This window comes from Nannospalax galili, unplaced genomic scaffold (genome assembly GCF_000622305.1).
Source record: "Nannospalax galili isolate Female #2095 unplaced genomic scaffold, S.galili_v1.0 scaffold257, whole genome shotgun sequence".
NCBI lineage: Eukaryota > Metazoa > Chordata > Mammalia > Rodentia > Spalacidae > Nannospalax > Nannospalax galili.
In genome coordinates this window covers 2,522,596-2,546,903 of record NW_008340854.1, presented here as the reverse complement: position 1 = coordinate 2,546,903, position 24,308 = coordinate 2,522,596, and the positions used below count along the sequence as shown (strand labels likewise).

Genomic DNA, 24,308 nt, shown 5'->3' with positions numbered 1-24,308 from the left:
ATCCTCTGAAGGGGTTACCCAAATTGCCAATAGGGAATAGGGACGCAGGCTGCTCTGGCTTCTTCCATGCAGCTTTATTTCTTAATAGTTTGATAAGACTTCCTTACGATCCTAGCACCTTCATTTCCTGTGAGGCCTCAGACCTTTCCAGGGCAGTATGGACACTGTCTCTATCCAGCCTCAAAGGTAACCTCATCAGATAGGCCTCTTCTGACTGCCATCTACCCTATTACTCTGTTTTTCTGTCCTCAGGACATGGTTTTCTGAAGTGGTCTTGCTAGGTCTGTCACAGTTTTACTTTTCTGCCATCAGCCTGCTTTCATTGGAATGCAAGCACCATAACAGCAAGTCCTTATTTTGTTCACTACTGTATGTTTCAGGCACCAAGCATTTGGCAGTAGATTGGATTTTAGTAATTGTGAACATGATCATTCAGAGGTCTTTTGCTAGTGTATTTGTACGCTTCACTGCCTATGGTTTGGACATCATACATCTAGTAATGTGCTCATCTTCTGATTTTTCTTTTCCTAGAGACATCAGTCATATATTAAAGACTAAATGGCAAGTGTCTCCTTACCAATAGGAAAAGAATAACAAAACCTCTATTCTCTTAACCCAAGCCAGCCTCTTCATCCTGAACTTGACTCCCTGCAACTGTGACCCGCCTTTCGTCTTGGAGTTTACCTGTGAGGTGTCTCATTCCCTTGGCACTCCACCCTGTGATTTTAAGGTGACAATCAGTTAATCCCATAACAGAATCCTGCTAATGTGCTAATGGGAAAAGGTGAAAGAAAGGCTCCAGGCTCCCTCCCTCCTGACTCAGGTAACATCTGTGCATTTAACAGGGCCCTTCTGGAGACAATTAAATAAATGCTTTATTGAAACAATAAAATTAATAGGGGTCTCATGGAACTCAATGAAAGGTTATTAAAAATTAACTTCATTGTGTTTTAAGCTCCTAAACAATCTTTGCAAGGCTAGGGAGTGAGGCAGGACCAAATTTTCATTAAACTGGTTCCTGCCCAAACTTTGATGCTTCAGGGATTGGGGACACAGTTGAGAGCTTTCCCTGCTGAAAGGCCTCTCTGTTCTGGGGGCCTGGTTCTGAGAAGATCTTTGAATTCCTGGGACTCTGTGACCTTGTACGTGGATTAATCCTGGTCTTCATGGGCCTTGGACAACCTTGGTTAAGTGTCTCATGAAAAGAAATGTCACAGTGACATTTGTCATTGAGACTCTACTCAAAAAACAAAACCACAGTGCACTCCTTCTGCCAGGAAGTAGGTGGAACATTAATTTGCCTGGTCTTCATCTGCCTGCATTTGTCTGTATCCGGATTCATCTGCCCTGCTCAGGTTGTCCCACAGTCCCCTCCCTAGCTTATCACCCATGGTTATTTGGTTATTCCTAGGAACTGTGTTTGCCCTTAAGAAATGTTTCAGTCAAAGTTTGTCAGATCAGAACCTGAGGCCAGAGGTTTCTGGCAACCTGGGGTGGTTCTCCTGGGGGGTGGGGGGTGTTGGGGAACAGGCATTCTCTGGGGCAGGGGCTTTCCTCATGAGGAATCTGCTGGGCTTTCAGGGTGTGGGACCCCAGACAGGGAAGTTCTCATAGAAGATGTGGTTCTCTGCCTGGATGGATGGAGCTGGCATGAGGTTGTCTTCAGGACTCCTTATTACTCCTATCAAGGTAACACGCGGATTCAAACCACCTGTGGGCGAAGTCTGATTTGACTTGGCATTTCCAACCCTGGGCTCCCGCCTTATGCCCTGTGAGGGGGAGGCGAAGGGTGTGGTTCAAATCCCAGTTGACCTTTTGGTTGATCCCTAGACTTCTTGCCCCCAGTGACTCAGGGCACATGTGGCCCTGGTCCCTCTCCTTCCCTGAGCTTCCAACAAGCATTTGGGAAGACTTCTGAGCTGGAAGTCTTCTCTACTCTTAAACTAGTCCTGTGATTTGGGGCAAATGATTTGGCCTTTCTAGGTCTCAGTTTTTCATCTACAAAATGGGGATACTGACACCTGCTGTGGTTCTTTTGAGGATCAAAGGAGGCACAGGTGTGAGTCACTTTGAAGTGCTTGAAAGAAGCCGGTACAGAGGCTGCTTCTGTTGATAGTGTAGTCTCAGGAGCAGGACCTTCCTTTCCCCCAGGACTGGGTTCAGGACATCTTTTGACACTGGAAAGGAGCAAAGCTTTGGGGGATTTATTTAACTGTTCTGGGTCCTCACTCCTCCAGAGGACTTCCCATGTTCCCTTTCCCTCCCAACCACTCTCCTATCTCCCAGACTACAGATCTTAGAGGTGTCTGACTGTTGCTGTTCCTTTATCCCCTCATATCTGTGCTGTCAACACAGCTTGCTTCCTCCTTTGAAATCTATCCCAGACTCACCTTCCCTTCCTGGTCTTTGCTGTTACCTCCATCTAAGCCATCATTATCCAGGCTTCTGTGGGAGCTCCTCAACATTTCTCCCCGCCATGAGCTTTTCCTGCACAGGGCTGCCAGACCACCTCCACAAGGGCAGCCTCTTACAGAGGCCCAGTGGCTCCCTAGTTCTTTGTGTCCTCTCAAAGTGTCCTTTCCTGATCTTTCCTACTGGATTTCCCCTAGGTCCCCTGCTCATATCTTCCTCTTCAGCCAGCCTCATTTCCTAACTGTCCTCAAAAAGCTAAGCACAGGACTCCTACCTGTAGAGCCAGGGAACACCTTCTGGTCTCTCTGCCAACTCTCCAGACTAGAATCGAGCTCATTCCCAGTCCCCACTCTCAGAATTATCTCAGGAGATCATCTTACATGACTGCCTCTCCATGTATATTCCTATTGCTTATATCAACAGAACTGATTTAATGTCAGCCCTCTCCCATTTCTCATCCTCCTGCCCTGCCTCTCCTAGATCATAAATTCTTCCAGGGCTATCTTCCATTCTCCCTATAATGTTTGATCAAAAGGCAGGGGGCCCAGTAGAATCTTTATTGAGGAGGTGGACAAAGAGGCCTGCTTGGTACATGGACTGGGCCTAGGAGATTCTCTATTCTAAATAGAGATTTCTTGTCCCCTCCTTCCCCTCCCCCTACCAAACCATGCTCTTCAGAATCTCCCCCCTGCTATGTCTTCATCCATCAGTAATAAAGTAGGAACAATAGGGGGTTTCTTTCTAATTAAAGGGAGCAGTTAGTGTTTCCACTTCAAAGCCCTGAGAGAGAAGACTTTTGTTCCTGGGGCCTGGGAGCTCAGAGATCCTGGTAGGGTTGGGAAGTGGAGCCTGAGATTCCCCCCCATTTGCAGGCAGAGAAGCTCAAATTTAAAACAACAACGTAATTTGGTAACTTGGGCTCTGATAAAACAGTTGGGGGAATTTCTTCTCTCTTAGCGTCTGAAGCCAATGTTATTACAGGTGTGTGCTTGTCTCTCCCACACCCTGCCCTACCCCTGTTGCCCCAACACACAGTGCACATGGGCCATATTGTGCATTCTCATGTATGTGAGAATCACAAAGCACACGCTGGCATATACTTAGTGGGTCCAGGAACCCCAGCCTGAGTTCTCCCAGTCACTCTTGCCCATCATCATCACCTCTAAATACTCAGGACTGAGGAACTAGTCTTGAGAACTGTCCATTTTCTATTTAGCTGTAAGTCAGCTCACTAGGGATTTGTTTTCTTCCTCTGATGTCCACTGGTTATAGATTGATCCACTAGCATGGGCCCACACAGATATTTACTTGATGATAAACTAGCTCACTGTTCTGACCATGAACTGAGACCTCAAGTGGCTGTTAGTCATTTGCTGTTGTGACAGTATACCTGAGCAAATCAATCTAAAGTAGGAAAAATCCATTTTGGCTAACAGCTTTAGGGCTTTCAGTCCATGGTCAGCTGGCAGCTGGCTCTATTGATTTAGGCCTGAGGCAAGGTGAAAGAGATATCATGGTGGCATGAATGTGTGTTAGAGGAGGCAGTTCACCTCAGAGTGGCTGGGAAGCAGAGAGAAAGAGATGGGAGGGAGGAAGAGAGGGAGGGACAGAGGGAGGAAGGGGAGGGAGGGAGAGAGAAGGAGAGGGGGAGAGAGAGAGAGAAAGGGAGAGAGAGGGAGAGAGAGCATTTGCTAGGTATATTGCCAGTTACCTACTTCTTCCAACTTGGCCCCATTTCCCAATAATGACATTGAATTAGGGCCCCTATCAATGGATTAATCTTTTGGGGCCTTTGTGGGGGAAGCCCATGACAGTGTCCCTAAACTGAAGCTCCCATATGCTCCTAGTCTGAAGCTCCAAGTGGCTACAGACTATCTAAAGAGTGGTCATAATCTGAGACCAAAAGAGCATAGAATGGGCCTTGGAGCTAACAAATCATCTCACAAAGTTTAGTACATTGATATAAACATAAAGGAGGTGGAAAGAGAGTTTTTTTCTCAGTTATGTGACTGAACTTGTGGAATATATATCATCCTTCTATTTATTTGTCTATCCATCTGCCTGTCTGTCCATCCATCCATCCATCCATCGACCCATCCATCCACCCACCCACCCATCCATCCTACATCGAGCACCTCTATACCTATTCTTTATCACATGGTAGTAAGTATAGTTAAATATAGACAGACCCTGTCCTTAAACATTTTAGTAATTTATTAATAACATGAGTGTTGACATTCTTCCATTCTGTGTTAAAACCTTACTTCCTTGATTTACTAACTGGGTCATTTTGGACTTAGTCATTTAACTTTCTGAGTCTCAACTTCTTTGTGGGCAATTGCGGATTAGAATATTAATGGTCTCTGGAATGTTAAAAGAATTAAATTAAGTCATCTACCCAGTGCTGACAAGGTGCCTGGAACATAGAAGATGCTCAGTGAATAAGAATGGTCACTTGGGTAGTTCTCATTTTCTGTTGGAGATACAGAGATACACATCTAAAATAACAAAACAGCATGCTAAGAGCCATACTGGTTATATGTACCAGATGAAGGAGAATTGAGACCCGGGGTCTGCCAGATGTCAGGGAGGACTTCTGAAAAGGGGGAGGCAGTCTTGGATTTGAGGGAGTAGGAATTTGCTTGGCTGACCAGGTCTATTAAGTCCATGTGTGTTCCACTGAGGCCAAGAAAGGCATCCCCCTGTAGACTTGAGACAGTGTGATTTGAGGACTATAGACATCATTCCCATGGCCCTAACTGAAGGCCAGTGACATCATAAACATGTGGAGAAGTTTCAAGGGGCATGCCATGGTGGATGGTGATTGTAGTGAAGCAACGGCATGCTTAGAAATGGATGGCTGGGATCTTCTGTCTTCCCTTAGTGCTGACCTCGCCCTTTTCCTGATTCCTCAGCCTCCTTTACTCTTTTGTTTTGTGGAAAGCAGAGGGACACCCTGGCCCTCACCACTTGCTTTCTTCCTCCTTCTGAACCCTCTGGCCCCAGGTTTTGCTTGGCTTTCTGGAGGGAGGCTGTCTCCACACATGTGATCCTGGCAGTGTGGGGCATGGCCGCCCTGCTGTGGCCTTGCTTGCTCCCCTGATTATTTCGCCTTAATTGAGCGTAAAGAATGTGCGGAATGTGAAGCAGACTGCAGGAAGAGGCTGTGCAGTTCCCTCAGGGATCCAGATTCTGGACTCTGGAATGGGAGATCTGCAGATGGCCAGTGGAACCCCATGTAGTGTGTGTCCATTCCCTGCACCCCACATCCTCTGCACAGCATGGCAGTGAGCCCACTTTTCCAAGCCTTAATCTACCCCCTTCTCTGCTCTGAGGATCCCTCCCTTCTCCTTCCTCTGTCTCCAAAGACATTCCACATTTGTGTCAAAGAGGCTGTGATCACTCCTCTTCCTTGGAGTCTTCCTTGATTTAAACCCATCTGACACAAATAATCCCTAGAAACCTGTAATTCTAAGTGGGACTCTAAAAGGTATCTACTCTTTTCTGGGGAAGGAGAAATGTTTTTGGTTTCTGAGAGCCCTGAAAAGGCCGTGCAAAGGTATGAGTCCAAGTGTGAACTCCTGTGTCAACCAGGGGAGTCACAGCTGAGAGGACCCCAGGCCAGTGCTGCATGTGGTGTGCTCCTCTACCACTCAGTGAAGGTCATGTGGAGCTGTCCTACTCTCAGCATTACATGAGGAGAGAGCACAGGTGGACTTAAACCTCTCTTTAATCCTGATGCTGTCAATGTTAGCCATGTGGCCTCAGGTGAGATTTTTATCCTTTCTAAGGCTGTGTCCTCATGTTGAACATGCTGGTGGCATTCCTGTCCTTGTCAAGGTGAAATTAAATCTGCTGAAGGAGATGGTGTCCATCATAGGTGCTCTTATGAATGCTTGTATGGCTCTTTGCAGAAGATTGAAAGAAGGGGGTTAATTTTTGTAAAAGAGGCTTTGTTTCCTGTGGTAAATGCAGTAAGTGTCCCCAGAGATCTTGTTGAAGGGACAGGATGATGCTGGAAACTACTTCCGAGGACTTCTACCCAGAGTAGAGTTGATCACAGATGTGTTTGCAGATGAACAAGTCTGTATGACAGGCAAAAGACGTACAGGCAGTTCTAACACTGCCTCTCTGGCTCTCAGTGGAAGAAGTGGCAGCTGTCTTTCTCCATGTCCCCTCTCTTGAGGCCTGACCAAAGGAAGTGGCTGATTTGGCAATGGGAGGGGCCCAGGCTATATTTAAAGAACGTCTGCTCAGGAGAGATGGTCTGTGTGGAGGTGGCCAATCCTCCTGGAACAGCAGAGTGTGGGCTGATGTCCATATTTTCACAGACAGGATGGGGTCAGGCCAAATTCATCTATAGTGGAGCTAAATAGGGCAGCCCTGCATGGCCTTTCCCTACCCCGGGCAGTGCCAGCTGTTCCAGCTGCTGTGGCCTCTGCTCCTTCAGAGGACACTCTCTGGAAAGCTATGTCTGAAAGTGGCAAGACTGAGAATGCACTGAATATATTCTGCAGCTTCTGGGAAGTTCTTGCTGTTAGTCATCTGCAAGCTTCTCCCAAGATGAAAATTCAAACCAAAGTAGGAAGCAAATGGGTCTCAAGAGCGATAGCTCAGGGAGATTTATCATTGGGGTGTTTATGTGTGGGGAGGTATGGGTGCTGAGCATGGGCCCATTCAGCTTTATGGTGCATGGAGTGTTTGGTATTAGTGAGGCTTAGGACAGAGGCTGACCTGCCTTGCTAATACTGACATTTCTCTCCCTGTCCCAGAGACAGACAGAGGGAGCTGCTGCCACCCTCCCCTGTGTGGCAGAAAGCGTCCAAGGGCGAGGGTGCCAGTGAAGTGGAGGTCAGGCTGAGCAGCAGGACTTGTAGAGAAGTGTTAGAATGCAGTGCGGAGGCTTGGGGGTGCAGGAGGGCAGAGTGTTTATTTGTCCAAATCTTTTTCCCAAGGAACAAGCTGAACATTTTTGAGAAGCCAGACACTAAACTTCTTTCTTCCTCAGAGCTGTGCCCCTCTCGGAACCCAGAAGCAGTTCTAACCCTTTCTCTAGCCCCCATCCCCATCACTATCCACATCTGGGTCTACATTCCCGTTTGCAGCCACAGCAGCCCTGGCTGAGCTACATCTGGGGCTCTGCTGGCCTCATCTGCCTCCGCCCCTCTCATTGCTGGTTGTTCCTATTCTTTTATCTACATCTGTGGAGTCTAGAGGGAATCTGTGGATGGTGGGTCCCTAATTTCCGGAGCTGTCAGTTTTTAGTGGAGAGCTGGTGGGGGTGGGGGGAGAACTCCATGCCACCAGGCCCCCACCCCTGCTCTCGTGGGTTCTTGGCTCATAAGTTTCATGACAGAGACAACTGGGGACTGTTCGTACCTCCCTGGTTCTACTCCACTTGTGGTACTTAGGCCCTCGGCTCTAGGAGCTAGTTATTCTGATTGCTGACTCCAGGCTGTGTGGCTCCAGAAGGCAAATGGAGATCTTGGTGGGAGACACATGGGTTGGATAAGAGAGGGGTAGTGGAAGGAGGAACAAGATGGGAATAGACACAGACTGTGGAGGTGGTCTCTTCATATTGTTTTAGGAGTGAATCCCTAGACTGGATTAGGAAAGGCTATGGGTAATGTCAACATACAACACGAGGGCCAAGGTTGTGTGGTCAAGGTGTTCAGTACTTATAGGCCAGAAGTTTCCATATGAGGAATTTGGCTTGCTTTTAAGACAGAGCATCTGGGGCCATAGCAGCATCTCCCCACCTAGCCTCTGATCTGGTTTCCTTGTGGCCAGGGTTCCCTGACTGGGTCACCTTTTAAAGACACTAGAGAATGATGAAGGCATGGTATACTGAGTGTTTCTTGGTATGGTCTTTCATGGCTGAACAGACACCCTGTCAATAAAGCCCCTGACATAGAGCTTGGCCCAGGTGGAATTGCTAATGTGTGTAACTTTGCAAGCCAGTGTCCCCCTGAGTGAAATCTTCTGGGGTAGGGGTGGTGGGGGTAGGGGTATAGAACTTCTGTTGGATTTCCTCACTGTACTAGAGAAATTGCCAGGTTTGGAGCAGATATAAGAAAATGGAATGGTCCTGACTGGGATCATGCGAGTGTGTGAACAAGTCCATCTACGATATGTGTCTTGGAGAAACCACTGTTTAGTTCAGGTCTTCATCCCTGTCCTGACTTAGGTATCCCCTGATTGTGTTCTGGAAGGCTATGGCAGCTTGTGATTTAGAAGGCCCTTTTGTCTAGCATATTTTTAGGATGGATCAGAATACTAGCTGGGTCCAATTAGGACTCAGTAATCAGGGAAAGCACCTCTAAATAGTCAGGATTAGGTTGTAGTGATGAGGTACAGGGGAAAGAACTGGGGGTTAGCCAGGAATGGGGTGACCTTCATTAAGTCTGATCCTTCTCACCAGTGCTGTGACTTCAGGGTCATTCTGCAGTGTTTCCAGCCTCTCAGGCCTCAGGATCAACTCTCATTGGATAACTGATCAGAGACCCCACTGTAAGTTTTAGGTTTCAGATACAGATTACAGGTGTGGGGTTGAATTCAACCATTTGAGGTGTCTGGGTTGAGACTGCTTGGGGGTTTTTGTAAGGGGTGGGAGTCTGAGGCTAGGATAACACTTGGGATGAAAGAACTGGCTTTGAGGAGATAACCACATCTGGCTGGGTCTCTGCATAAACTCAGGCGGTGTGCCAAAGGTCCAGCTTCCTGGGGGAGGGAGGTGTCCTTGTCTGCCTAAACCTGGAGCTTTCCCCAGGATGACCTCCTATCCATCTGATGTTAGTTTGGTGGGGAGACCGGTGCACAAGGTTAAGGTCTTGCTTGAGCAGGGAAGGGGAGCCCTAGATCAAGGCTTGAGGGAGTGTAAGGAACTCCCCACCCAGAGTGCTTGAATTTTAGACTAATTCCAATCCTCCTACACCGAGCTTGCCTTGCCTCCCATTTCCAACTGGTTTAGTCTCCACCATACTCCTGCTCTCACTGGTCAGGCTTCTGATTTCAGGACTTTGTGTTCCCAGCCCCCTTCATTTCACCAGGAACAGCAGGGAGGAATCTTGGCCTGGCCTGGGTGGCCGCTCAGCCCCCCTCATCTGCTTCCAGCTTGTCTCCTGGGGGAGGGTAGGACACAAAAGCCGGATCTCTCCTCCTTCCACCCTCTCCCCCTCTCTTCCAGTCCCTCCAGGGCTGAAGGAGGCCAAAGAAAACAGAAAGCTTCTCCAGCTCTCTCTCTCCCTCACTTCCTGCACAGGGAAGATGGTTTACTCCCCCCCACACCCCCCCTTGGCAGAACCTGGCCTTGGTGTCAAGTTTCTGTAGCTCTCCCAGAATCAGGAGACCCTGCCTGGGCTCTAGCTAGACCCTTGATTTCTCCCTGTCTCACCCTTTTCACGTCTTCCCCGCCCCTACACAAGGCCCTAGAGCCCAATCGGCCCTCCCAGGGTTGAAAGTTTGTTCTTCAGATGGTAAAAAAATCCAATGGAAGAAAAGTTCTCTTGGGAGCAAAGCACAGATGGGATGAGGTGAAGAGGACAGATAGCTGATATAAGGAAGGGGTCTCCATGCAGTGGGTAAGAAGGAAGCCTGTGCACACAAGGACCAAACAGTCTTTCTTTTCAGCCTGTTGGCCGAGTGCAAGGAAGCTCCTGTTTGCAGTCCAGGAGGAATAGTGTGCCTGGAGCTAAGTAATGATGGTAGCTTTGAAAGACAGTATAACAGTAGGACTAGAGGGCTGAATGGCCCCAAGTCTATTTGTGGCCAAGTCAAGAGACATGTCTCCTCCTTGATTTTGGATCCCTGTTCAATTCGGTTCTGAGTCCAGCTACCTTCTCTAAATTCCCTCAGAGGATTCTGGGCCTGTTTCCTTTGCTCTGGGTAGAGCTTCGTTGCAGACCCTTAGGATTCCTGAGGAGACTGTGGAGTCTCTGAAGGCCTGGACCTCTCTAGGCCCCGGATTTTAAAAACATAAGTGAAAAAACAACAGCATAAAAACAGAAAGGAAGAAGAGGAAGAAGAATCGAGAGAAGCCTGAAGAGAAGAGAAGATTGTGGAGATTATTATTATTACTCCCACATCTTATGATCACTTACCTGAACCTGCAGACAGTCCCAGAAGAACTGTTGCAGAATGACGGAATAAAGGTGTCACATCCCATTGGACTGGCCAGCAGGAGTTCCCGGTTTGTGTATTTACCTGTCCTTGCATTTAGTGCAACGTTAGGTCTCCTTTCCTTCCATCTTCTCTCCTTCTTTTTTCTTACTTCCATTCCTTTTCATTCTTTGATCTTTTCTGCATTTAGCACTTACCAAGAATCTACTCTGAGGGCTGGAGCGATGGCTTAGCGGTTAAGAGCACTGGCTGCTCTTGCAGAGGACATGGGTTCAATTCCCAGCATCCACATGGTGGCTATGAACTGTCCTTAACTCCAGTTCTAGGGGAATCCGAAGCCCTCTTCTGATCTCTGCAGCATTGCACAACAAGGGTGCACTCACATACATGCAGGCAATACACTCATACACATAAAATAAAAATAATAAACTTGGATGTACATTGAATAAGAATGTACCTGAATAAGAGTAATGAATATTTGAGTAATGAATAAGATCAAGACAGAGAACTTGAGGCCTGGTCTTGGGCCTGGAGACAAACATATCAACCAGAAAGCACATCTTACCCGAATGCCTCTAGCAGAAGTTCATCCAGGCTTGGGGAGCATTAACAGGGCTCAGTTGGTAAAGCTTCCTAGATGAGGGGTCCAGAGCAGGTTTTCAGGCTGAGGGAGAACCTGGGCAATGACAATGTGGTGAAATGCTGCATTTGATTGGGAAGATCTTCAGTTTTCAGCTGAGGACAAAGAGCGTGAACATGGGATCTGTAGAATGTTTATTTTTTTCTTTTGGAAAATTCCAGAAGAGTAGCTTGCTTGCTGCTGCTAGAATTCCCCATGGAAAAGCTGCCTTCCATTCATCTGTAGGCCTCATTCTCCTTTTCAGTCTTTACTTTGATTTCTATTCTGCCAGTGATGTCTACTTGGATCGTTCCATAGCAACCCATCACTCCCTCCACAGCTCTATCTTCCATCCTTCAGCTTGATTTTCTCCTCAGTACTTACCATCATCAAAATTTCATATGGTTGATTCTGTGTTTCATTTGCCCCTTATCATGAGACTGTAAGCTTCACGAAGATCAGGACTTTTGTTTGCTTTATACATTACTCTGTCCCTCGTGCCTGAATGGCCTGGCACATGGTGGAGGTTCAGTAAATCTTCATCACATTGGTACACATTCCTTGATTCATGTTGGAAACATGTTTGTCCACCTCTGAAATGGGCCGAGGATGCTTCTGTTGAGCTAGAGTCAGTGACTTTCAGATGCTAATTCACAGACCAGCTATACCAGAGTCATTTTAGGATATTCTAGAATTCCCCCTTAAACCCAGTGAATTAAGACTTCCACAGGTGAATGTGGCATTTCAACAAAGATGCCTGGTGACTTGATGTGTGACTAGGTTAGAAGTCACAACTAGACAATGTGGAAAACAGAACATGTTTCTTTCTTTAATAATGGCCAGAAAGAAGTAAGAGAATTCTAGGAAGGATGCAGGAAGACCCATCAAGGAGGCTGTTACTTGATCTGGCTCAGAAACCGAGGTGGCTTGGACTAGTGTTGAGGCATCAAAGATAGAAAGAAGTGGTTGGGCTTGGGGGATATTCAGTAGCTTAGATCTTAGAGGTGGAATGCACATGGCAGGCAGGGAGAGAAGGTATTAAGAATGACCTCTAGGTTCCAGGTTTGTTGAGATGCACAGGTGGAGTAGGTCCCCTGGAGGAAGATCTAGTTCTGGAGATAAGATTAGGAATTTGGCCTTAGATGTGTTGAACTTCTGAGACTTGAAGGGGGAAATGTGAAGCCAATATTCTTGTGCCCAGGCCAGGAGCTTTCCAAAGCCAGTCATCTAAACCATCATGGTCAGAATGGAGATAATTGGCTTTCAGCTAAACAAGAAAACTGAGATCAAAGGAGACAACAAAGGCTACCTCAGTATGATTGCCTCTCATGTGAATAAATATGCAAACATATAGTTCCCATTGTGAGAGGCAAAGTAATGGAACCTAAAGTAAAGTTACATGTGTTCTAAAAGAAAACAAAACAAAAAGGCAGGAACTGTGCAGTTATAAATTGGATGTGTAACTCTTACTGAAAAAGCTTGTTTATACAAATAAGAAATGATGAGCTGTGACTCACAGGGAAGGTAATGCAATTTGTGCACATGGCTCTGACCTTGGGTGCCTTGGCTGAGCTTGGAGAGTGGTTCTAATTGAATCAGCACCAAACTGGGTAAGGAAGGCAGTGGAGATAAAATATCTACAAGGACTGTGGAAAGACATTGCACTTTAAACAGAAAGAGAAAAATGGGCCAAGTAAGAAGAGGTAAGGTTAGAGTAGGAAAAATGGCTCAGAGAAGCAAGATGGAGCTGCGAAGCTTCTCCAGCCTGGCCCCGAGGGCGGGAATGTAGGATGTGACGGGCCAGAGAATCCTGATGGCCAAGGGAGACTCATTGCTCTGGGGTGAGGAAGCTAGCTTCTCAAAGGCCATTTATGCTGATTCAGCTTGTCAAGCAGAATTAAACTTATTAGTATTAGAGAATGCCTTATAAACACTTAGCAGCAACTGAGAACATTCTGCTTTACATATATTATCTTTACATGTATTGTCTCATTTAATCACCACAATAATCAATCATACAGGTTATCTTTATGACTTAGATTGCACAGACAATACATTGCATAGAGTGATTAATTAACTTTCCCAAGGTCACATAGACAATAAGTGAGAGAGCTGGGTATCAGACACAAACAGTGGGCTCTCAGGACCCCACTCTTAATTTCTTTTCCCTGCATTTGAAGTGATTGTTCTTTTTTGAAGACTTAAGTAATTCAGTGAAGGATCAATCCCATATTAACTTAATACATTGGAACTCTGTCTTCCATAACTATTTCTGTGAATTTTGGTACTCAGAGTCTCTTGCTGAGAGAGTGTTAGAAGAAGGTCTAAGAGCTGGACATGTAGCTCAGATGGTAGAGTACTTGTCTAGCATACAAAAAGTCCTGGGTTCGATCCCCGGCACCCTATATACTGGGTGTGGTGCTACACATTTGTAATCTCAGCACTCAGAATATGGAGACAAGGCAGATCAGAAATTCAAGGTCATCCTCAGCTATACAATGAGTTTAAGTCCCTGTCTACAAACAAACCTAATCCAGTGCACTTTCTGTTCTGAAAAGAATGGAGTGTCTAAAAGAATGGAGTGTCTCTCCCATTGGCTGTTCCCAGCAGCTAGCCCAGCACTTAGCATATCCATACTGTATGGGGAGGGGACCTTTTGGTGGAGGAATGGCATGGAGGCCTTGCCCAAGAGAGTCCAGAGTCTCTCTGGGAAGAATCCTACTAGTGGCCCCCAACCAAAAAGTGAGCACTATTTTTTGATAACTTTAACAAATTTTCAATGTTGATATTTTTTTTTCCTGTTGGTTGCAAACTCAGGCTGCCTAAATATGCGTTTGTGAATACAGCTTCATACTTGTGTTTTAAACATACTTGTGGAAAAAAAAAATCTATTCCCAGATGTAAGTAGAACCAAAAATGTGCAAAAGTATAGGGCAAAGTTAGATCTTTCAATGTGATCCTTTTGTAGAAAAGAGCTCTCCCCCACCACCAAAGATTTCACATGAGAGAAAAGTATATGTTTCACAAATTCTAAGTCCTGACTACTTGCAAATGCCTGTAATTTGGAAGCAGTTTTGGAGGCTATTTTTTTCTTTTAAAAAAAATTTCATTTATTTATTTACTTTTATGTGTATGAGTGTTTTGCCTGCATGTAGATGTGTTGTGATGCCCGTGGAGGACAGAAGAAGGTGTTGGATCCCCTTGAACTGGAGTTAAGGACAGGTGTTAGCCACCATGTGGGTGGTGGGAACCAAACCTGGGTTCTCTGCAAGAGCTCTTAACCGCTGAGCCACCTCTCTAGCCTCTGGAGGCTGTATTTCTGTATTGCCCCCTGGAATGACAACAAACGTAGGAAAGGAATGGTTTTTCAGTTTCCCAGTTTTTAATATGCCATCAATGGTTGTTTGAATGAGGAATTTCCCCCATAGGCTCCAAGTATTTGAATACTTGCTCAGTCGGTGGCACTCTTTGGGGAGGTTTAGGACAGTGCAGCCTTGCTGGAGGAAGCACATCACTGGAGTGGGCTATGAGGGTTCATAGCCGTGTCCTGTTTCCTGCTTTCTCTGCTTTCTGTGAGCGCTTGAGAATATGAACTCTTAGCTTTCTGCTCTAGCCACCTCTTGCCACCATGTGTCCTTCCCATGACGTGCTCTGGAACTGTAAGTCCAATAAACTCTTCCTTTTATAAGCTACCTTTGTCATGGTGCTTTTTTAATTTTAATTTTTATGTGTTTATTTTGAATATTTTGCCTGCATGTGTGTAAGTGCATTTGTGTCGTGCAGTGTCCACGGAGGTCAGAAGAGGGCGTCAGGTCCCTTGGAACTGGAGTTACAGATGGTTGTTAGCTGCCATGTGGGTGCTGGGATTCAAACCCAGGTCCCCTGCAAGGGCAGACAGTGCTCTTAACTGCGGAGCTATCTCTTTAGGCTCACTCATGGTGCTTTATCACCAATAGTACAGTAACTAATATATCATCAATTTCCGAGGTGACCCTGAAAGAAAAGGTACAATGGATCAGACTCCAGGTTGACAAGGCAGTCTGCTATTTTAACATGATTCATATGAGATGTTTACAATTTGAAATAGGTGTAGAGAGACAGAAAGCTGCAGAAAAATGTTCCAGGGCTCAGGTACTCTTCATCTAGTTGGCCCTTCTGCTATTGTCTTGGATATTATTATTCGTGATTAGAGAAAAATTAAACAGCAGCCCAGATCCTTTTGTGGAAAGCTTGCAAGAAGTTTGGAATTTACATCAAACATTCACATTTGAACAGTGATTGAACAATGTATTTTTTGATTGATAACTCATTTTGAAGTTTTATAATACATTGGGGGAATTTTATTTCTTTCCTCTTGAAAGTGTAGAAACCCATGTGTAGCCACAGCCAAGGGAACATCCAAGCTCCTTACCATGGCCTACAAAATTTGTGTACCCTGAGTCATGATCCTGGACCCACCCTCATCTCCTCCTCCTCCACCTGTTCTTCCGCTCCTTCTTCCTCTCCTCTTCCTACTTTCGTCCTCCTCCTCACTCTTCCTCTGCCTGTGCCGCCTCGTCTATGTGCTATACCAGGCACTGAGTATCCCTCTTTTATTGTTTAGTTAACTTTCCAATCCTGTTACATCCTTTTAGGACACTTTCCTTTCATTCTTAGCTTTGTGGAATCTTCTTTCATCTTAAATGTCATCTGCTGAGACTCTTCCAGAAAGTTTATCTGAAAGCTCCTTCCAGTATGGTCTCTTGGACCTTGATTATTTTCTTCATGGAACCTGATGTGATTTGCCATACTTCTGATTATCTTAATTGTTTTGTTTTGTTTTGTTTTTTGCCTTCAATTCAATGAGATTAAGGTCAAGGATCATTTGGGATACTTAGTAAATACTTGTAGAATGATAGATGGTCAGAAAGTTAAGTGACAAACTAATTGATATCATTTTCTACACCAATCTAATTGAAACTTTTGATTTTAGGCCCAAGTTTTTTTTGTCTTTATGAGACAGGTCTCCCTGTAGCTTCAGCTGGCCTGGAGCTTGCTATGTAGACCAGGCTGGCCTTGACCTCACAGAAATCGACCTGCCTCTGCTTCCCAAATGCGAGGATTAAAGGCCTGTGCCACCACGCCTGGCTTATGCCTGCATGTAAGTGCACCATGTACCCACGGAGGCCAAAAGAGGGCATCAGAGCCCCCAGAACTGGAGTTACAGATAGTTGTTAGCTGCCATTTGGGTGCAGGGGATTGAACCCAGGTCCCCTGCAAGAACAGCCAGTAATTTTAACTGCTGGGCTATCTCCCCAGCCCCACACCGGTCCAATTTTTAACCTTTAAAATTTTATTCTAGAAGGATTTGTAGAACTTCGCGGGACTGGGAACACAGTAGATGATGAACTTCACTTATGTACTGTGCATAAATGGAATTTTCCTCTTCCTTCTGCTACTCTTGTCCATTCCTACAGTAGCGTGAATGGCTAAGACTGGGCTAGAGAGCTTTTCACCTGCATTGCTTCATTCAGTCCGTACAAAATCCCCGAAGGTGGTCATTGTTGCCTGCATTACTGAGGAAGAAACTGAGCTCAGAGAAGTGAAGTGGCCTGAACATAGATAACCTATCTGGTGACACCCACCATCTTTCCTCCCTTGCAGGAACTTTGTAAGGAGAGCTTGTCACATACATGGTTCCAGTGACATTTGTGAGCACTGGTTTTTGTATTCTCAATGCATCTCTAGGGCCATGGAAAAATGTTGGCCTTTTAAAAAAGAAGAAGAGAAAAAAGAATGGAGCCACTATTATAGTTTTGGTGATACTCTGGGGTCAAATGAGTCCTCAGGCTTTCTGTAACATAAGTGCTTTCATTATGGGAACTGAGAAATTCAGAGTAAAAGGGAAATTACTAATTTACCATGGTTATGTGTGTTATTCACCCTCTCCTCCTCCTCTTATGACTGCAAAATAGGAGAGGAAAGTGGTTCCAGCCATTTAAGTACATTTGTGTCTCCAAAATTTTTAGAAAGAAAATGACCAGCATTTGCAGAAGGAGTTATCATCCACACCTCTCCTGAGAAGGGCTGTTTTATGAAGCCTTCCTTGGCACCAGGCTCTTTTGCCCTGTATTCTCATAAAATAATTTTCTAATAGAAAGCCATGGTATATACTTGGGATTGTTATGAGTTCTAAGGGAAGATTCAGTGGGATACTGTCATGGTCTGGATCTCCATGTCTCCCCTACAACTCAAATGTTGAACTAGTCTCAAAGTGATGATGTGAGAGGTGGCATTTAAGAGGTGATTGGGCCATAGAGGCAGAACCCTTATGAAAGGAACCCCAGTGAATTGTCCTTTAGCATGGAAGGATGTTGATAGAAGGTACCAGAGAGTGAGTTCTTATAAACCTGCTAATGTTTTGACCCTGAACTTCCCCAGCCTCCAGAACTGTGAAGCTTAAATTTATGTTCATGAATTACCCAGTTTGTGACATTTTGTTACAGTAGCTGAAACAGACTAAAACAGATGCTTATAAAATTTGCCCATGTATTTGTTCAAAGTGGCTTCTTTTTCTGACAGGCACAATTACCGCATTATTTATTTATTTAGTCTTTCACAATTTTGTTTGTGTTTTGATTCCTTTCTTTTGTTTTCCTTTTCCTTTTCTAGGTTAGACTGGCCTCTAATTCCCTATGCAGCTGAGGATGACTTTTAACTTCTGCTTTTCCTGCCTCTACCTCCCCAGGTGTGTGTACTACCATATATGATGTGTACTACCATATACAATTTCTGTGGTGCCAGGGATTGAACCCAAGCTTCTTGTATGCTAGGCAAACATTCTATAAACTGAACTATATCTGCAGCCTCCAAGTGACTTTCTGTAAGTAAGTGTACCAATGCTGGGCAATGCCCATGGAGGACAGAAGAGGGTGTCGTAGCCCCTGGGACTGGAGTTATAGATGATTGTTAGCTACCATGTAGGTGCTGGGATTCAAACCCCGGTCTTCTGCAAGAACAGCCAGTATTCTTAAGTGCTGAGACATCTTTCCAGCCCCAGCCCCCCAAGTGACTCTTTTTATGGTACTATTTCTCTAGGACTTCCACTTGAGTGATTGTAATGCTTTAATTTCAGAAAAAAAAAAAATCTTTACCCTTGCTTAAAATGTCCATCAGTAATGAAGCATACTTCATTTAAAGATTTTTTTTTTTTTTTTTGAGATGGGGTTTCCCTGTAGCCTTGGCTGGCCTGGAGCTTGTTATGTAGACCAGGCTGGCCTTGAACTCATAGGTATCCACCTACCTCTGCCTCCCGAGTGCTGTGATTAAAGGTGTGTACCACCACGTCTGGCTTTAAAGAGATTACTTTTAAAGAGAGTTTTGGAAAGCTCTTCTTTAGCTATTTAAAATTATGAGGGATTAAAAACCTGGAGGGGATTAGAAATTACTCAAAGATTCAGAAGAGTAACTTGTGGGATGTTTACACAAAGGAATATTTAGCAATATGAATGAATTGCAGTTGTATATCTGGAAAAATCTAGATGAGTCTGTATTTATGATAGAATGTAGAACAAAAAGCCAGACACAGGTACATATATCTCGGTTCCATTTATATAAAGTAGTTTTTGATTTTTGTTTTCTTGAGACAGGGTCTCACTATATAGCTCTGACTGACCTGGAACTTGCTATGTAGACCAGGCTGGCCTCAAACTCACAGAGATCCACCAGCATCCACCTCCTGAGTGCTGGGATTAAAGGCACGCACTACCACACCCGGCTCCATTTATATAAAGTTTTAAAACAGGTAAGACTAATCAGTGGTGTCAGGAGTCAGCCCTTTGGGGGTGATGCAGGGCAGTGGTTCAAGAGAAGTAGCAGTGAGGCTTCTGGAATTCTGGGAATGTTTTCTTCTTTGATGTTGGTAAGGGGTATATTTGATTGAGAACATTTATCAAGTTGCATACGTAACAATTTGGTTGCTTCTGGTATGCAAATTACACTGCCAAAAGTATTTGAAAAAAGTAAGTGCAAGGGTTTGAGGGAGAGACTGGGTTGCTGGCAGGCATCCCAGCATCCTTCACTGCAGACATGATGGCAGCCTCCACTCTATTCTGTCTCACTGTGGGTGGTAGATGGTGGGAACGAGGGACTGGCCCCGGGAAGACACAGTGGTCTCTAATTATACTTTTCCATTTACAAAATGGAATTTTTTTCCCCCACAGAGGGACTTTAAATGGTAGTCCCTGAAAGAACCTCCTCAATGTCCTGCAACTGTGTGAATAACTCTCCCCCCCAGGTAGCACAAGGCCACTGTGCCTGCCAGTGGGCTTGGACCACCATGGCCCTCCTTCTCACCTGTCCTGAGACAACCTCAGAGACTTTGATCTCTGAGTTGCAATCTCTTCACAGGTTGAAGCTGAGAATTAAGTGAGGCTTCCCCAAGGATTTGTACCTGGTACAGAGCTTATACATGTGGCAGGCACTGAGTTGCTACTTATATCATCCCTGATTTTCATTCTGTACCCTGAGTGATATTTTTATTTTATAAATGAGGAAACCAAAAAAAAAAAAAAAAAATCTTTTTTAAAGGCAAGATCACACCTCTGGCAGGGTTTAAATTCTGACCATTGATCCTGAGCCCAAGTGCTGAATGTTTCTGATAAAAGTACTTCAGGGCCTGTGGCAGACAGCCATGCTGCTGTGGTTTCAAGAACTTGAGGGTGAGGGGTATTGAATGGGGTCTTTTCCTGATGCATCATTGTTTCATGTTTGAAGTTCTTCTGGCTTCATTTCCTGGGCAGCAATCTCTCCATCATACATCTAACCTGGAAACTCCTTGCTCCTCTTCCTCTGTCCCCAGAGTGCTAGATGATAGGTACTCAGAGAACTGTCTATCTGTGGCCTTCCCTGAGCCAGCCAAGACAAGCCTTCTTGGCCAGTTCTGTTCAGCACAGGTGGGTGCATGCAGGAGGAGTGGAGGGTGAGGGTGAGGGCTTTTGTCCAGCCAGCCTAGATCTGACAGTGGTCCTGGGGAACCCCAGAAGAGAGTACAGGTTACAGGAGCATCCATCTTGTTGGGCAATACAATTTTCATGACTAAGTGCAAAAGAAAAATGCGGGGTTTCTTGTAAAACAAAACCAAGAATTTTGAGATTATGATACCATACCATTAACCCAAGTATGGGCCCTTTTGAGAGTACGATCTTAGGTCTGCCTTCTTGAATCTTACTTTGTGATTCTGTTAAATTGAATCCTGAGATTTGTGGTCATGGACCCTGGTTCAGACACTATCACTCAAGCCTATTTGATTCCTTCGTTCCTTTAAGGGAATAAATTGTTAGTGAAGTCAGGGGCAGTATACTCAGGAGGCAAGAGGGAAAGCTGCAATGACCTGGTGACCTAAGGCCTCACAGCCCCAGTGATCTAAGACCCTGAGGTCTGACTAGTCTTAGGTGGTGAGGCCTTGCTGATGGTTCTGTTTGTGGCAAGAGGTGGAGTCGGGTGGAATATTAAAGTGGTGACGAGGAGGCAAGTGCCTAGGGAAGCTTAGAAGGCCAGGCTTTGGAGAAAAGGGAGATACAGCCACAGACCAGAACTTCAGGCACCTGGGGCTGGTGCCTATAGACACAGCCTGAATGGTCAGTGGCCTTCAGGGTTCTGGAGGGCATATCCTGGTATCTGAGGAAGGACTTTTGGGTCATGCCAGTCTCTACTCCTTTGGCCATTAGTGAAGTTGACCTCTCTAGTTTTTTCAATAAGGATGTTTGTCATCTTTGTGTTTAAGGCATACCCTTCTGTGTGGGGTGCTATCATTTTCATCCTCTCCATCCCCATCCCCATGCCCTTATCTCTTCCTTCAGACCCTTAGCTTAGACTCGGACAGAAAGAACACAGGCTTTGGCATAAGAGAAACCTGAGCAGCAATTTTGGCTTAGACATTCAGTAGTTACATGACCTGAGCCAAGTCACTTACTTCTTTGAGCCTTGGTTTTCCCACTCATAAAAGGGAATAATAAAAGTACCTGCCTTATAAACTGGATATGAATATTAACACAGTTATATCTCCAGAGTTCCTGTCATAGAGTAAATGCTAAACACAATAATTGGTTGGCGTAGTGTAAGAGGAATAATTGATTCAAACAGAGAGTGTGGGGTACGGGGATTGTAATTTCTGTTCCAAAGTGTGAGTGAATTAGTGTCTGAGGTAAAGAAGTTTCTAGCACAGTCCCTGGGGCCACCATCTGCTCACTTCCCTCTGGTGGTTCTCTCTGCTGGGCTCAGGTCTTGGGGCCTCCCTATGGCCTAGTCTTTCTGGCTCTCTAGACTCCAGCATCTTAAACTGTGGGTGGGGATGCCACATGGGATCATATAACTGAATGTGGGTTACAAAAAAATGACAACAGAAACGGTTTCTGAACATGCAACAACCCATGAGTAATTCAAAATCAAACATGAAACAAACCTGAGATGTTTTGGGTGGCTTTTGTTCCTGTTACATCATGTGACTTCATTGCAGTCTTGGTTTTGAACAAACAACATGTGCACTTTGTGTTGTATATACTGTCATACTACATGCCAATTAATGCTGTTTAAAACACCTCAGCTCAGGGGGCTGGAGAATTGGCTCAGCAGTTAAGAGCACTGGCTGCTCTTGCATAAGATCTGGGTTTAATTCCTAGCACCCACAGACGGCTAATAACTATCTGTAAGTCCAGTTCCAGGGGATCCGACACCCTCTTCTGATCTCCGAGGGCACTGCATGACATGGGTGCACCTACCTACATGCAGGCATTACACTCATACATATAAAATAAAAATAATAAACAAAATTTTTAAAACCCTCAGCTCAGATTCCAGACTATCGTACACTGTGCATTTCAGTGTTTGTACTGCACATACAAAATTTTCTTCTCTTGCAGAAACACTGGCTTAATAGCAAGAAACCAAGACTTTTACTATTTCCCACCATCATTCCTCAGCATGTAGTGAACTAGTATATCTCTGGATTATACTGAGTTAGAATGCTTGATTTTAAAAATTACTGATTCAAGGGGCTGGAGAGATGACTCAGTGGTTAAGAACACAGGTTGTTCTTGTAGAAGACCCGGGTTTGAATCCTAGCACCCACATGGCAGCTAACAACAGCCTGTAACTCCAGTCCCAGGGGATCTGACAGCCTCTTCTAACCTCCTCGGGCATTGCACGACACGGGTGCACTTACCTACATGCAGGCAATACACGCATACACATAAAATAAAAATTAAAAAAATTACTGACTCAGGTTTCATAATAAATGGTTCAATTAATTTTGACTTGGGATTAGGATAGAATTTCCAACAATGTCTGAAATGGCCCTAATCATTTTTCTTCCATTTGTACTACATGCACTACATGAAGTGGCATTCTCCACATTGATGGTCAGATAATTGAAATACTGATGAACTCTGAGAAATGCTGAAGATGCTGTATGTCTTGTGGCATTGAATATTTAGACAAGATTTAACTCTTTATGTAAAAATAAGCACATTCATTTCATTAGCATGCAAATTTTCTTTTACATTTATTTTATTAACTTTCATTTATTATTAAAAATATTTAATTTAAAAAATAAATTTAAAAAATAAAAAATATTTAAAAAATATTTTATTTATTATTTTTATTTTCTGTATGACTGTATTGCTTACATGTACGTAAGGGCAGCCATGTCATGCAATGCCAGCAGAGGTCAGAAGAGGGCGTCAGATCCCCTGGAACTGGAGTTATAGATAGTTGTGAGCTGCCATATGGGTGCTGGGAATCAAATCTGGGTCCTTTGCAAGAGTAGCCAGTGTTCTTAACCACTGAGCCATCTCTCCAGCCCTATTTTATTAACTTTTAAATTTGTAATTATGTGTATGTATGTGTCTGTGTATGGGTGTGTGTGAGTGTGTGCAAGTGCCCAAGGAGGCCAGACACATTGGATCCTCCTGGAGCTGGAGTCACAGGAACTTGTGAATCACCCAGCATGGGGTTCTGGGAACCAAACTCAGGTCTCCAGCAAAGCCGTCTCTCCAGCCCCTTTTGTCTTTATAAATGATAAAATTATGAATCACCTGTCCTCTTGTTCAGGGAGGACATGGAGACCCCACAAGATGGACTTGAACCAGTGTCCAGTCTACAAAGAGGAAGGTCAACTCAGAAAACATCTCATTCATGCTTCCAGGTAAAGCCAGACATGGTCAAGCAGGACCTTTGACTTATCTTCACATAGATGGAACTGGTAAAAAAAGGAGCCAGGGGCTCCTCCCAAGCCCATGGGACCCCTGAGGAACAGATCCTCAAATAATCTTAGGTGTAAAAGTAGATTGATTTATTTGAGCCAACTGTATGGTCTTAAACACCCAAAAGGGAAGTATAACCAAAGAGTAAAGTCATCATATATTTCTTTAAGAGTTCAAGGGATTACACTTCCCAGACATTAGGCTTAAGTCTATATAATAAGTTATTTAGACAATTATTTCTCATTGATGATTTTTGTTCCTAACCAGAAAGTGCTGCTCAAAATGTAAGACTTCAAATCTTGGTCTCCAACGCTATGGTGCCCACCTGTAGCTAAGGGAGACAACCAGCTATTGTTCTAAAATGATGGATAAATTTGTTTTCTCCCCCTATCTAGAACCCTTTGAGAGGGAACTGACACTGATTTTAACCCCTCCAACAGCTATCAAAATACCTGAAAGCAAACCCTGAATCCATCACTCTACAGTCCAGACTTGGAAGACGAAAGAAAAATGAGGAGGAACCCAATAGAGGGATGCTTTTGGAAGCCCTTGTCAAGAAATTCCAATGGGCTCATGAACATTTGACAACTGCCCTGTTCTGACTTTTTTCTAGTTCTCTGGCTAGAACTTGTAATGCTAATTACTCTTGCCTTTACTTCTCCTTCACATCTCCTATTCATGAGTCAAAGACTTTCTTTTCCTCTTAGAGATAAGAATTATACAATTTGGAAGTCTTTTAGATAGACCCAGTGAAGGGGTACTCCAATTGCCTTACCCTGCATCCTTGTTTAGCATGGAAGAAGCCAGAGTGGTCTGCATCCCTATTCCCTACTGGCAATTTGGTAACCTCTTCAGAGGATGGTGTGATAAGAATAGGAGGTAGGAATTGGCTAGGCAGTTAGGGTAAAAAGACCCCAAAG

At 44.7% G+C, this 24,308-nt stretch overlaps 1 long non-coding RNA gene across 1 annotated transcript in view; it reads left to right on the top strand.

Moving 5' to 3' along the window:
• LOC108491000 overlaps positions 1-23,274 on the top strand; it is a 31,728-nt gene extending 8,454 nt beyond the window's left edge. The window contains exons 2-5 of the long non-coding RNA XR_001872507.2: positions 621-730; positions 1,582-1,689; positions 17,801-17,876; positions 23,237-23,274. This is a non-coding gene — a long non-coding RNA (uncharacterized LOC108491000). The remainder of the gene's footprint in view (positions 1-620; positions 731-1,581; positions 1,690-17,800; positions 17,877-23,236) is intronic.
• The last annotated feature ends 1,034 nt before the right edge of the window (positions 23,275-24,308 follow it).